The sequence below is a fragment of the Carcharodon carcharias genome, chromosome 23 (genome assembly GCF_017639515.1).
Source record: "Carcharodon carcharias isolate sCarCar2 chromosome 23, sCarCar2.pri, whole genome shotgun sequence".
NCBI lineage: Eukaryota > Metazoa > Chordata > Chondrichthyes > Lamniformes > Lamnidae > Carcharodon > Carcharodon carcharias.
The window spans coordinates 10,828,200-10,840,386 of record NC_054489.1 but is presented as its reverse complement, the minus strand read 5'-3'; positions in this window follow the sequence as shown (position 1 = coordinate 10,840,386).

Here is a 12,187-nt window from a genome sequence, read left to right as displayed (position 1 = left end):
CAGGAAGTCCAAGGTGGAAGGGGCCGCAGAAGATGCCACTATCCTGCTGCCAAGGTTTACAGGCGATGATGCAGCTACCTCAATATGTCCGAGCTGCAGTGCTGAAGGAGCCTCCACTTCTCAAGAGAAACAGTGACCTCCATTTGTCAGATGATTGAGCCTGAGATCAGCTCTGACTGTGTGGGTGGACATCCCATACCAGTGGCTCTGAAGGCCACAGTGGCCCACAACTTCTATGCCTCCGGCTCTTTCCAGTGATGAGTGGGGGGATCTGTGTGGAGTCTCCCAATCAGCTGTCCACAGCTGCAACAAGCAAGTGACCGAAGCTCTCTTCAGGCAGGTACTGACCTTTATTCTTTACCGTACAGACGAGACCAGCCAGGCTGAGCAAGCCAGAGGCTTTGCAGAGATTGCTGGCTCCCCCACATCCAGGGTGCAATCGACTGTACACATGTGGCCATCAAGGCACCAGTGGGTCAGCCGGGTGCCTTTGTCAATAGGAAGGGATTCCACTCCATGAACGTGCAGATAGTGTGTGACCACAGGATGCAGATTCTGCAAGTCTGTGCAAGGTACCCAGGCAGCTGCCATGATGCTTACATCCTGAGACACTCCCAGGTGCCGAGGCTCTTCAGTGCTCCAACCCGACTGGATGGATGGCTGCTGGGTGACTGGGGCTATTCCTTGAAAAGGTGGCTTATTACGCCTCTCCACCACCCAAGAACAGAGGCAGAACTGCATTATAATAGGATTCATACCTCCACAAGGGTGGTAAAAGAAAGGACCATAGGTCTTCTCAAGATGTGCTTCCGATGCCTGGACTGTTCAAGGAGTGCACTACAATACACTGATAGTAGTAGAGCGAGTGTCACTGATAGTGGTTGCATGATGCGCTCGCCACAATCTGGCACTGGCAAGGGGGTACCCATTGGAGGAAGAGGATCTTGAGGCAGCTTCACAGGCCACAGAGGATGAATCCAGTAGTGAGTCGGAAGAGGAGCGCAGTGAGGAGAATGCTGAGGGTGTGGAGGCAGACCTCGGTAACCTGCAGGGAGGCAGGGACACCAGGGATGTCTTGATCCAACGCTCCTTCAGCCAGGCTGCCAAATGCACACTACCACCCCATGCCAGGGCTGCCATCTCCACCCCGGAGATCCATAAATCCACTCAGTGCCTGCGCAGTTAAGTATCGAGCGGCTCAGGTCCAGCATTACATTGCTGTACCCTGCACCAGAAGAAAAATGCTGAAGCATACTCAGGCCATCAGAACAAAAGCAAATTTAATGTTATTGCCACATTGGATGCATAATAACATCACCATTACTGGTGTTGATGTCCACACCACCAGACATATAAACCAAACATAAATGAACAGAAAATCACTTGTGACCTGCTCTCTTGTCCTCATGGTGCCTTAAACTTACGATTGTCAGTGCTGCATCTTGGTCTCCCCCACACTCACTGGCACCAGCATTGGAGACAGGCCGCTAATTCTGCTGTCTTGTTGGCCTTGATGACCTTGGCAGTCACCCTCTGGTCAGTGAAGCTTGTGCTGACCCTACCTGGGAGGGAGTGGCCAGTGCCACGGTTGGCATCTCCCCAGTCAGATGCCACAGTCACTGGCAGAGGGGCAGAGGAGCTGCTGCCATCATCTAGAGCGCCCTGAGAGGAGTCCACTGAGAGGAGCAGCTCGTGCGCTAAGGTGAGGTCACTCTGACCTCCCTGCTCACCATTGATGGCGGGCACCTGGCTGGGATACTGGGTGCCTCATCCATCTCCCACACCGGCACTGATCAGCTGAGGTCAGTGCTTGTGTGAGTGCTTACAGATCCAAACGCAACCCAAGGAACCCCTGATTCTGTTCCTGAAGCTGCCTCTCCATAACAGTTGCCACTCTCTCAGTGGAGGAGGCAATGCGCTCGGCCATGAGAGTCAACGTAGTGCTCTTGCTCTGCATGGACTGCTCCAGAACGGAGACCATGGCATGCAGATCCTCATGGATCTCTGCTAGATCCTCCCACACATCCTGCTGGCCATCCAGCATCTGGCCATCTAATGTGTGACTCTAGAGGCTCATCATCAGCCTTCAACTCAGCATCGTCCCGGTCTCCAGCAGTTCTCCAACTGCCGGTGCCCTGGGCACTCTCTGCCTCCACCTGCACCTCATGTGAGTGTAAAGTGCCCTCATTGCTGTGTGCCAACATTCTAGCCACCAATCTAATGCCCACCGAGATGCTGGTATCTGCGCTGGCGCCTGGTTCAGAGAGCAGGTGTGATGCAGGTGTAAATGAAGCCTGGTGGTCCTCCGGTGTCAGTGTTGGACCTTCGGTGTCCAGAGAGTGAGTATGTGCTGGTGAATCTAAGGCAGAATAAGGACATGTCATTAGTTAACGTCATCACACTGTCACTCTGCATGTCAGGCGTCCTGGTGAGATAATGATGATCTGCATCACGATGCCATCGTCTTTCAATGATCAATGGGGGTCCAGGTTTGAGGCTGTCCTCAATGAAGAGACTGCACCAGAATCCGAAACTCTCACCTCTCTGCACTGCACTCTTACATTCACCTGGCACCCCCACCCCTCCACGCCCGGTTGCACATTGAGCTCGAATCTGGTCAGCAGCAGCAGGTTGGGCGGGGCCTCCGTCTGTACATGACCTCTCTGATTGGTTGTAGCTCATCTTCTCCTGAAAGGAGAGAGGAGCATTGATGAGTCCCCTTTCCACCTGCAGCTGGCCAACTGAGGAACACCTCACAGGGCTCAGCTGATTCGTGACCCTAGAGCCACAAGACATTCAGCCCAAGCAGCCAGAGCTCACCCACTTGGCCAGCTCCAGCATCGCTGACAGTTGGCACTCAGACTCTAGCACCCCTAACTCCACGGGGGGACAGCAACACTTTATACTTCTGCACACTGATCCATGCAAACACAGTACTCACCCACCTGAGCACAGCAGGTCATTGAAGCGCTTCCAGCACTGCAACCATGTGCACCGCACCACATCATGGCTGCTCACCATTGCGATGCCCTCTTGGTGAGTTGCAGTGGCCTCTTCCTCCCATCTCTGGGGACAAGGGTCTCCCTCGTGCAGCCACCTCCTCCAGGAGGACCATGAGGCACTCATCCGAAAAGCGGAGGGCCAAGTGCCCATCTGATCTGCCCTCCCGTCTGGCATCTCCAGCCGTACCTGACTCCATCATGTTAGGTAACAAGAGACGTTCTTCCTTGGCAGCCTGCGCTTTTCTTAAACCGGCCACTGGGTTGCTATTGGACCTGGCGGCCATCAGGCCCCTGTCACCCCCCCGCCCACCCCCCCACCAACCCCGCACACGCCCTTCCCAACCGGGGGGAGCCATGTTTCATGCTAGGCAGGCCTTAATTGGCTAGTCAGCGTGAAATCGGGGGCTGATCACCGGCCCCAGACCCGCCCATTGAACAGAACATTCTGCCAGCGGTCTATTTCCAAACTTAAGAATTATCTCCAGCACCACCGTTCACATTGGAACGCACTATCCTGTCAGCTGGAGATCATTAAGATCGCAGTTATTTGGGGCGTACTAACATTAAACCGTCTCCTCTCTGGTTACTTGGAAAACGTTTTGTTAAAAGACCTCACTCAATGAGATGTCATTCACCGCAACAGCAATTTAATTTTGAAGTAAATTATGGCCGGAATTTTCCAGCCCCACCTTCCACCATTGAAATCTCTGCTCGTATCAGCGGGACCGGAAGACCCCACTGGCCTAAGGGGCTGGGAAATTCCAGCCTGTGCTCTAATATTGCGATGTTGGACACACACATATATATATATATATATATATATATATATATATAGGCATGGCAAAACCTTTAATTATTGCATTGCCCTTTTAATATACTCAAAATGTACAGGTTTTCTGTTCATTTTTCTTTCTGTGAGATAAAATATGTAAAATTATTCCGTCACTCTCAGTGTGTTAGATCACAACACCTCTTCCACTGAGGGTGGATAGCCAAATATTACTAAGTCTCAGTATTAGTATTTTGAATACAAGCAGCATTAGCAATAATATCCTGCGGGCAATATTTATCCCTCAGATTATCTGAGCATTTCTGTTTGTGCGACCTTGCTGCGCACAAATTGGCTGCTGCATCACCTACATTATAACTGTGACCACGTTTCCAAGTACTTAATTGGCTGTAAAGTGCTCCGGAATGCCCTGAGGATGTGAAAGGCACCACATAAATACAAGTTCTTTCAGATTTTGTTTTGTTTTTAATTTGCACAGTTGCAGAATGTGCATCTTGGGGATGCTTTCCTCTTCTGTGCTGCCTCCCATTCAATTTCGGTTTGAAAAACATTAACAAATAGAGGCTGTCCTTGAATTATAATTGATATGAGAGGAAGGGTTGAAGCCAGTTTCTGATCCCAACCAGACCTACACCAGTCCTTGTAACTAAGGAATTAGTCCCCAATTTCTCTTTGGCAAGGAAGTCCCCAGCCTGAGATTTTGGAAAGACAAACAGGTAAAGAGATGATTAAGTACCAAACAAGGACAATATTGAGAAGACTGAAACCTTCCTAGCCCCTTCTCTCAACCTTCCAATAACTAGAATCAGTGCCCAGTCTATTAGGGGAGGTGATGGTCTGGTGGTATTGTTGATGGACTAGTAATCTGGAAGACCCAGGGTAATTCTCTGGGAGCCTAAGTTCAAATCCTGCCACAGTGGAATTTGAATTCAATTAAAATCTGGAATTAGAAGTCTACTGATGACCATGGAGCCATTTTTGTAAAAGCCCATCTGGTTCACAAATGTCCTTTAGGGAAGGAAATCTGCCGTCCTTGCCTGGTCTGGCCTACATGTGACTCCAGACACACAGCAAAGTGGTTGAATCATAAATGCCCTCTGAAATGGCCTAGCAAGCCACTCAGTTGCAGGAAACTGCTACAAAGCCTAACAATGCTGTGCGTATAGCTAAACCACATGGACTGCAGCAGATCTAGAAGGCAGCTCACCACCACCTTCTCAAGGGCAACTAGGGATGGGCAATAAATGCTGACCCAGCCAGCCAAGCCCATATCCTGTAAATTAATTTTTAAAAAGGCAGGTTACATTATATTTTCCCTTTGATTTGTAAATAGTACCTGTGAGATTCTCTTCATCACCACCCCCCCAAGGAAGGATCTCAAACTCATTTTTGATTTCTTCAGAGGAAAAAGACTTTGACCCCCAGGGAGGTTTCTTTATCTCTTTCTTTCTCCATGGGGCACAACTGAATATATAAAGTAGGCCGAACTCCCCAAGCAGTGATTATGCAACAATTCCACTACCAACTGCTCCCCAAGGACAACATCTTGCTCCTCTGCCCACGAGAAAGACACAGGTCGGTCTGGACTTGTTAGCAATTTTCAATTTGTCATATTTGATCATTTTACTGCTGGATGGAGCAAAGCAAAGCCACTGCTAAATGAACCCCTTGGAGCACGGGAGTCTTCATACACCAAGTAAACCCTCCTGCTTCTGAACAGGACATTTGCGCAAACATATGATAACCTTTGGGACAGGTAAAGCAACAGGGATTGTTCTAGTTGAACCAGCTTTTCCTTTCATTGATAGCCAGCCTCCTGTGGCATTGCTCAGAAAGTGTGACAGGAAGTGTGACACTTGCAAGAAATGCAAACCAATTTTTCACCAGAATTATTCCAGGGCTAAAAGGGTTAAATTATGAGGACAGTTTGCGTAAAGAAGGGTTCTAGTCCTTTGAGTAGAAGGTATGGGGTGATCTAATTGAGTTGTTTAAGGTGATTAAATTTTATACTCAAAGAAAGAGAAACTGTTTCCTCTGATCGGGGAGGCCAGGGCAAGGGGGTATAATTTGAGCTAGTGCTAGTTTTTTCAGGGATGATGTCTGGAAGCATTTCTTCTTGCAAAGGGCGGCGGAGATCTGGAACTCTCTCCCCCAAGAAGCTGCTAAGGCCTGGAGGTCAACTGAAAATTTCAAAACTGAGATTGATTGTTAACTGTTAGGCACAGACGTTAAGGATCAAAGGGTATGGGGAGAAAGCGGGAGCAGGCTATTGAGTTGGATGATCGTAATGAATGACGGAGCAGGCTCGAAGGGCCAAATGGCCTACTCCTTCTCCTAGTTTCTTTGAATGAAGGTGGATAGATGGAATTAAGACACAGATCAGACAGGCTTGAGGGGCTGAATGGCCTCCCTTCTGTCCCTGTGTTCACTCCTATGGAAACTGCTGAGCTTACTAATAAGCTAGGAGAAGTATTGGGAGTGGAATTTTAACATGTGTGAGTGGGCCTTTGTATTCCGAGACAGCATTGGTTGATGTATCTACTTCATAAATTCTTGTCACTGAGAGCTGAGATTCTTCCTGCTCAGCTACAGATACCCCTGAAAGTGAGAAATGTGCTTGCAGCTAGACCAGTAGAGGAAATTCCTAATACACTAAACTCAATCCTAATTCCTACGGGTTGAGATAAATGGCGAATGTCCCTACAGGTCAGGGCTATGCTCTTCATGTCAGGAGAATGGAAACGTTCCCATGTGGATTTCATATTAGCCACTGGTTTCTACATTCATTTTTAGAATACTGGCCCCTTAGCGGACATTAAGAATCAACCTAATAGTGTGGGACTGGAGTCACATAGAATCACATGAAGTCATAGAACCATCCAGTACAATAGGAGGGCGCTCAGCCCTTCATGCCTTTGAAAGAGTTTTCCAATTAGCTCCACCGCTGTGCTCTTTATCGATAGCCCTGCAAAGGCTTCCTTTTCACGTATTAATCCAATTCTTTTTCGAAAGTCACTATTGAATAGAGCTCAGATTGGGATGGAGAGGTTCCCTTCCCTGAAGGATGTTGGTGAACCATTTGGTTATTAACCAACAAAGCAGTGGCTTTTGCAGTTATTATTTTCCTTTGAGGACCACCCCACAAATCACCAAGTTGATTGAACAGCTTATTATGGTGGGATTTGAATTAGCGAACATTGGGCTGCTAGCCCAATATTTTATTATTCTGTTATAGCACAGTCACTACAGTGCCACGTTGGACACTTGGCTAACTAAATTAAAACCAGAATGAGTGCCGAGTTATTTTATCTAAATATTTATACTTATAACTTGGTGGTGTACAAGATCAAGCAAATTGCAGCTGAACAAAGTCAGATCACTGGGATTCTATATATGGGAGAATCTCTGGAATTTATCATCTAAATGTATTCTCTAGGATGAGATGGAAGGGTTCTTTTTTATGTATACAAAATATATGGCAGGCAGCCAGCTCCCAGGCATCTATTACTGTTACTCTTCTCTGCGAATAGAATGCACAAGAGGAGGAATTAGACACAAATCTTTCTAATTTTCTCTCTTTGGCCTCCATTTTCTCTTACTTGAAAAAAAAGGATTTGTATTTACATAGTGCATCTGACAACCACCAGACATCTCAAAGCCCTTCTCAGCCAATGAAGTATTTTTGAAGTATAGTCACTGCTGTAAAATAGGAAACATGGCAACCAATTTGCGCACAGTAAGCTCCCAAAAACATCATTCAATAATCGTTTTTTGTTATGTTGAGTGAGGTATAAATATTGGCCAGGGCACCAGGGTAAAACTCCCCTGCTCTCCTTTGATATAGGTACTTTACATCTGCTTGAGAGGGCAGATGGGACTTCGGTTTAACACGCCATCTGAGAGACAGCACCTCTGCAGTGCAGCATTCCCTCAGTACTGCACTTAGGAGTCAGTCTTGATTTTTGTGCTCGAGTCCTTGATTGAAACTTGAACCCAGAACCACTTTCCACCATTTCTCCCATCTCCAGTGAGGCGCCACCACTAAACACAACTTTCCCTCCCCTCTCCTTTCGGCATTCCAAAGAGACGTTCCTTCCATGATACCCTGGTCCAATCCTTAATCGTGCCCAATGCTCCATCCCGTTCGCATGGCACCTTCCCGTGCAATCACAGGAGATCTAACACCTGCCCTGTTACCTCCTGTTTCTTCACCATCCCAGAACCCAAACAGTCCTTCCAGGTGAAACAGTGATTTATGTACACTTCTTTCAAATTAGCTTATTCACTGCTCACCATACGGTCTCCTGTACAATAGGGAGACCAAATGCAGGTCAAGTGACCACTTTGCAGAGCACCTCCACTCAGTCTGCACACATGACCCTGAGCTACCAGTGGCATGCTACTTTAATTCGCCACTTTGCTCTCGCGGTGACATCTCTGTCCTTGTCCTGCTGCACTAGTCCAATGAAGCTCAACGTAAGCCTGAAGAACAGCACCTCATCTATGAGGTTATCTTATGAGGAAAGGTCGGGGAGACTGGGCCTGTCTCCATTGGAGTTTAGAACAATGAGAGATGCTCTTATTGAAACATATAAGATCCTGAGGGGACACGGCAGGGTGGATGCTGAAAGGGTTTCCCTTTGTGGGAGAGACTAGAACTAGAGGAGGAAATGGTGCAATGGTATTGTTGCTGGACTAGTAATCCAGAGACTCAGGGTAACTGGCTCTGGGGATCTGAGTTCAAATCCCACCATGGCAGATGGTGGAATTTGTATCCAATAAAAATCTGGAATTAAAAGTCTAATGACGACCATGAAACCATTGCTGATTGTTGTAAAAACCCATCTAGTTCACTAATGCCCTTGAAAGAAGGAAATCTGCTGTCCTTATCTGTGATATGGTTGACCTTCTCTTATTTTAACTAAGTTAAATGCCCTCCGTACTAGGGATGGGTAATAAATGCTAGCCTGCCCTGTGATGCCCACACCCCATCAGCTATGTCTCCTATTTAAGATGGAAATAAGGAGAAATTTCCACTCTGAGGGCCACGAATCTTTGGAAGAGTCTTCCCCACGATCATTGAATAGCTTTAAGTAGATTCTTGACTAACAAGAGAGTCAAAGGTTATTGGGGGGAAAGTGAAATGTGGTGTTGAGACCAGATCAGATCAGCTATGATCTTACTGACCAGTGGAGCAGGCTCCAGAGGTCGAAATGCCTACTCCTGCTCCTAACTCATATGTTTGCGCGTATCTTTCAATGAGGCACTTACAGCCTTCTGGGTTCAACATTGAATTCAACAAATTCAGAGCATAAACTCTGTCTCGCCCACCGCCCCCTCCCCCCAAATAATTTTGTTTCCTTTTCTTCCATGTTTTTGTTTTTGTATTATTCTTGCTTTCAGACAACAGCACACCTGCCCCATCTCTGTTCCCTTTGGCACTGTGGGAGACCTTTTTGTCCTTGTTCCCTTCACCCCTTGCTCAAAACCTGTCACATCTCCAACATTTCCCGGTCCTGATGAAAGGCCATCAATCTGAAACTTGGGGCAGAATTTTGCCCTTGGTGGGCGGGCAGGCACAACCGGCTCAGCGATGGGAGGGCAGCCGATCGCCGCCGCCGAAACGGTCCCCACCGCCATTTTGAGTGGGTGGGTCAATTAAGGCCCACCCAGCGGCCTGCCCGATGGGAAGTGCCATGCGCTCCCTGTGCTGGGTCGGCTGGGGGGGGCGGATTCCCCAACTCTCAGAGTGCGCTCTTTCACGCACATCTCCCTGAGACCAAGTGCTGTCTCAGAGAGAGCGCTGAAAGTTTTATCAACTTTAATAACGTTTATGTGATATTTATTAACATGTCCCATCTCGTGTGACATTGTCGCGTGAGGGGGGACATGTTAATAATTTTTTTATTTTTCTATTTTTGAAGTTTTTAAAACAGACATGAAACCTCGTCCCGCCGGTGGACGAGGTTTCATGTTTTCTCTATTTGTCGCTGGGGCTCCTGGCCTGCCCGCCAGCCTTAAGGTTGGACAGACAGGGCATTTAATTGGTTTAACTACCCTGTCAATGGCCTCAGTTGGCCATTGACAGGTCGGCGGGGGGACAGCTGATTGCTCTGTCTGCCCGCCTTCCTGAGTATTTAAATGGGGCAGGATGACGTCAGGGGTTCCCCCCAGTGTCATCCCACATCATTTTCACGTCGGCGAGCGGGCCCCACCCCCAGCTCACCCATGTTAAAAATTCCGCCCTTGAGGTCTGTTTCTCTCTACACAGACCTGCTGAGGTTTCCAGAATGTTCTGTTATTATTTCAGATTTCCAGCATCCACAGCATTCTGCTTTTTGAACCCCAGAACCTTCAGACTGAGGTGTAGTGCTACCAATGTCACTCTTCAAAATAGAGCAGGTATACTTGCTAACAAATTAACTGGCCCTTAGTTGGGGGACAGTGCTGGGACAGGCTCTACCTCGAGGAGCTGTTTAGTGGTAATGTCACCAAGTTAGTAATCCTGAGGCACAGGCCAGTGCTGTGGGGACATGGATTCAAATCCCTCTAGGGTAGCTGGTGGAATTTAAATTCAATTAATAACTCTGGAATATGAAGCTAGTCTTAGTAATGGTGACCATGACACCCATCACCGGTTTTTGTAGTCTGGCCTACATTTGACTCCAGGCCACACAGCAGTGTTGGTGACTCTTAACTGTCCTCTATCCACTCAGTTCAAGGGCAATTAGGGATGGGCAACAAACACTGGCCTTGTCAGCGATGCCCGCATCCCATGATAGAATTTTAAAAAACAGTCATTCCACAATGTAAATTATTGAGTGGAGCTTATTAATGTGTTTTAATAACACAATCAAATATTTTTCTTCGAGTCCCAGCTGAAATGGGGAAGCGTTTTGTGACCCGGCACCAAAATGACATTGTTTTTTGAGGTGTCTAACACAAGGTGTCACCATCCATCAACCATTTCATGATAGAACGACTTTCAATCAAAATCAATCACTTCACTCTTGCAGGGACAGATGCTCCAATTGTGTCAGGATTGGATTCCCAACCTGTCATTTAGTAGCAGCTGTGCAACATTTGCATTAGACTGATACGTCAAGAGAAAATGATGGATGGTATGTCCAGGAAAATGTGGTGTTCATTTTGAAACACTGACACCCAGCAGGACTGTAAAGATAAAAGTGAAATTATCGAGATAAAAAGATCAGCTTGGAGCACATCCCAACTTTGCAACAAAAAAATTACTAACAATAGAGACTAGATCAGACCCTTGACATAAACATGTCAACAGGGTGATCATTTTAAGCTTGGGCAAGATTGGACATATTTCCTAGTTTTGATTTCCATTGAAGTCATTATCAGCCATTTTGCACCATATTGTTTCAAACCAAAATGACTGTACCCACGTTATTGGGAAGTAGCAGCATAAAACAGGAGTGTCCATAAAGTCTTGCAGCTCAGAAGGAGGCCATTCATCCCATTGTATATGTGCCAGCTCTTTGAAAGAGCTATCCAATTAGTCCCAATCATACGCTCCCACATAGCCCTGCAAATGTTTTCTTTTCAAATATGTATCCAATTTCCTTTTAAAAGTTACTATTAAATCTGCTTCCACCACCCTTTCAGGTACATATTCCAGTTCATGGAATACTCCAATGCCAACATTGGTGCTTGGCTTGAGAGCATTATGCTGCAGAATTTCCTTCACTTTTATTCATGTATCAATTAATATTACTCTTCTTTCACAGGTCACATGGGGGTAGGTGTAACAGGTGTATTCCTGCCTGGTTACCAGTTCCAGCTTGTTTCTTACTGGTAATCAACTTCCCAGGCTTTTCACTGCCTCCCGGTCACCTAGTCTGGCCAATTGAGCCGACGTGCGTCACTTTCTTCCTCCTGTCACTCCACCCATCTACTAATTTGTGGCTTAATCCCAGCATTCTTGCCCACCCTCCCAACAACGTTTCTTTACCTCTGGAATCTGGGCTTGAATCTAGTCCAGGATAGGTATTCAAAATCACGAGGGGGACTGGGCAGAGTAATGAAAAATTGTTCCCACTGGTGAAGGATCGAGAACGAGAGGGCACAGATTTGAAGTAATTGACAAAAGAAGCAACGGAGACATGAGAAGAAACTTTTTCACACAGCGGGTGGTTAAGACCTGGAATGCACTGCCTGAGAGAGTGGTGGAGGCATTCAAGATGGAGCTGGATTATTATCTGTAAAGGAAGAGTGTGCAGGGCTATGGGTAGTGGCAGTAGGTGCACAGACATGACGGGCCAAATAGCCTCCTTCCCTGCCGTAACCAGTCTGTGATTCTGTGATTCTGAGGGTAGTGTACTGAAGGCTTCCCTTCTCTGGTGACTACAAGGGACCTACTGGAATAACT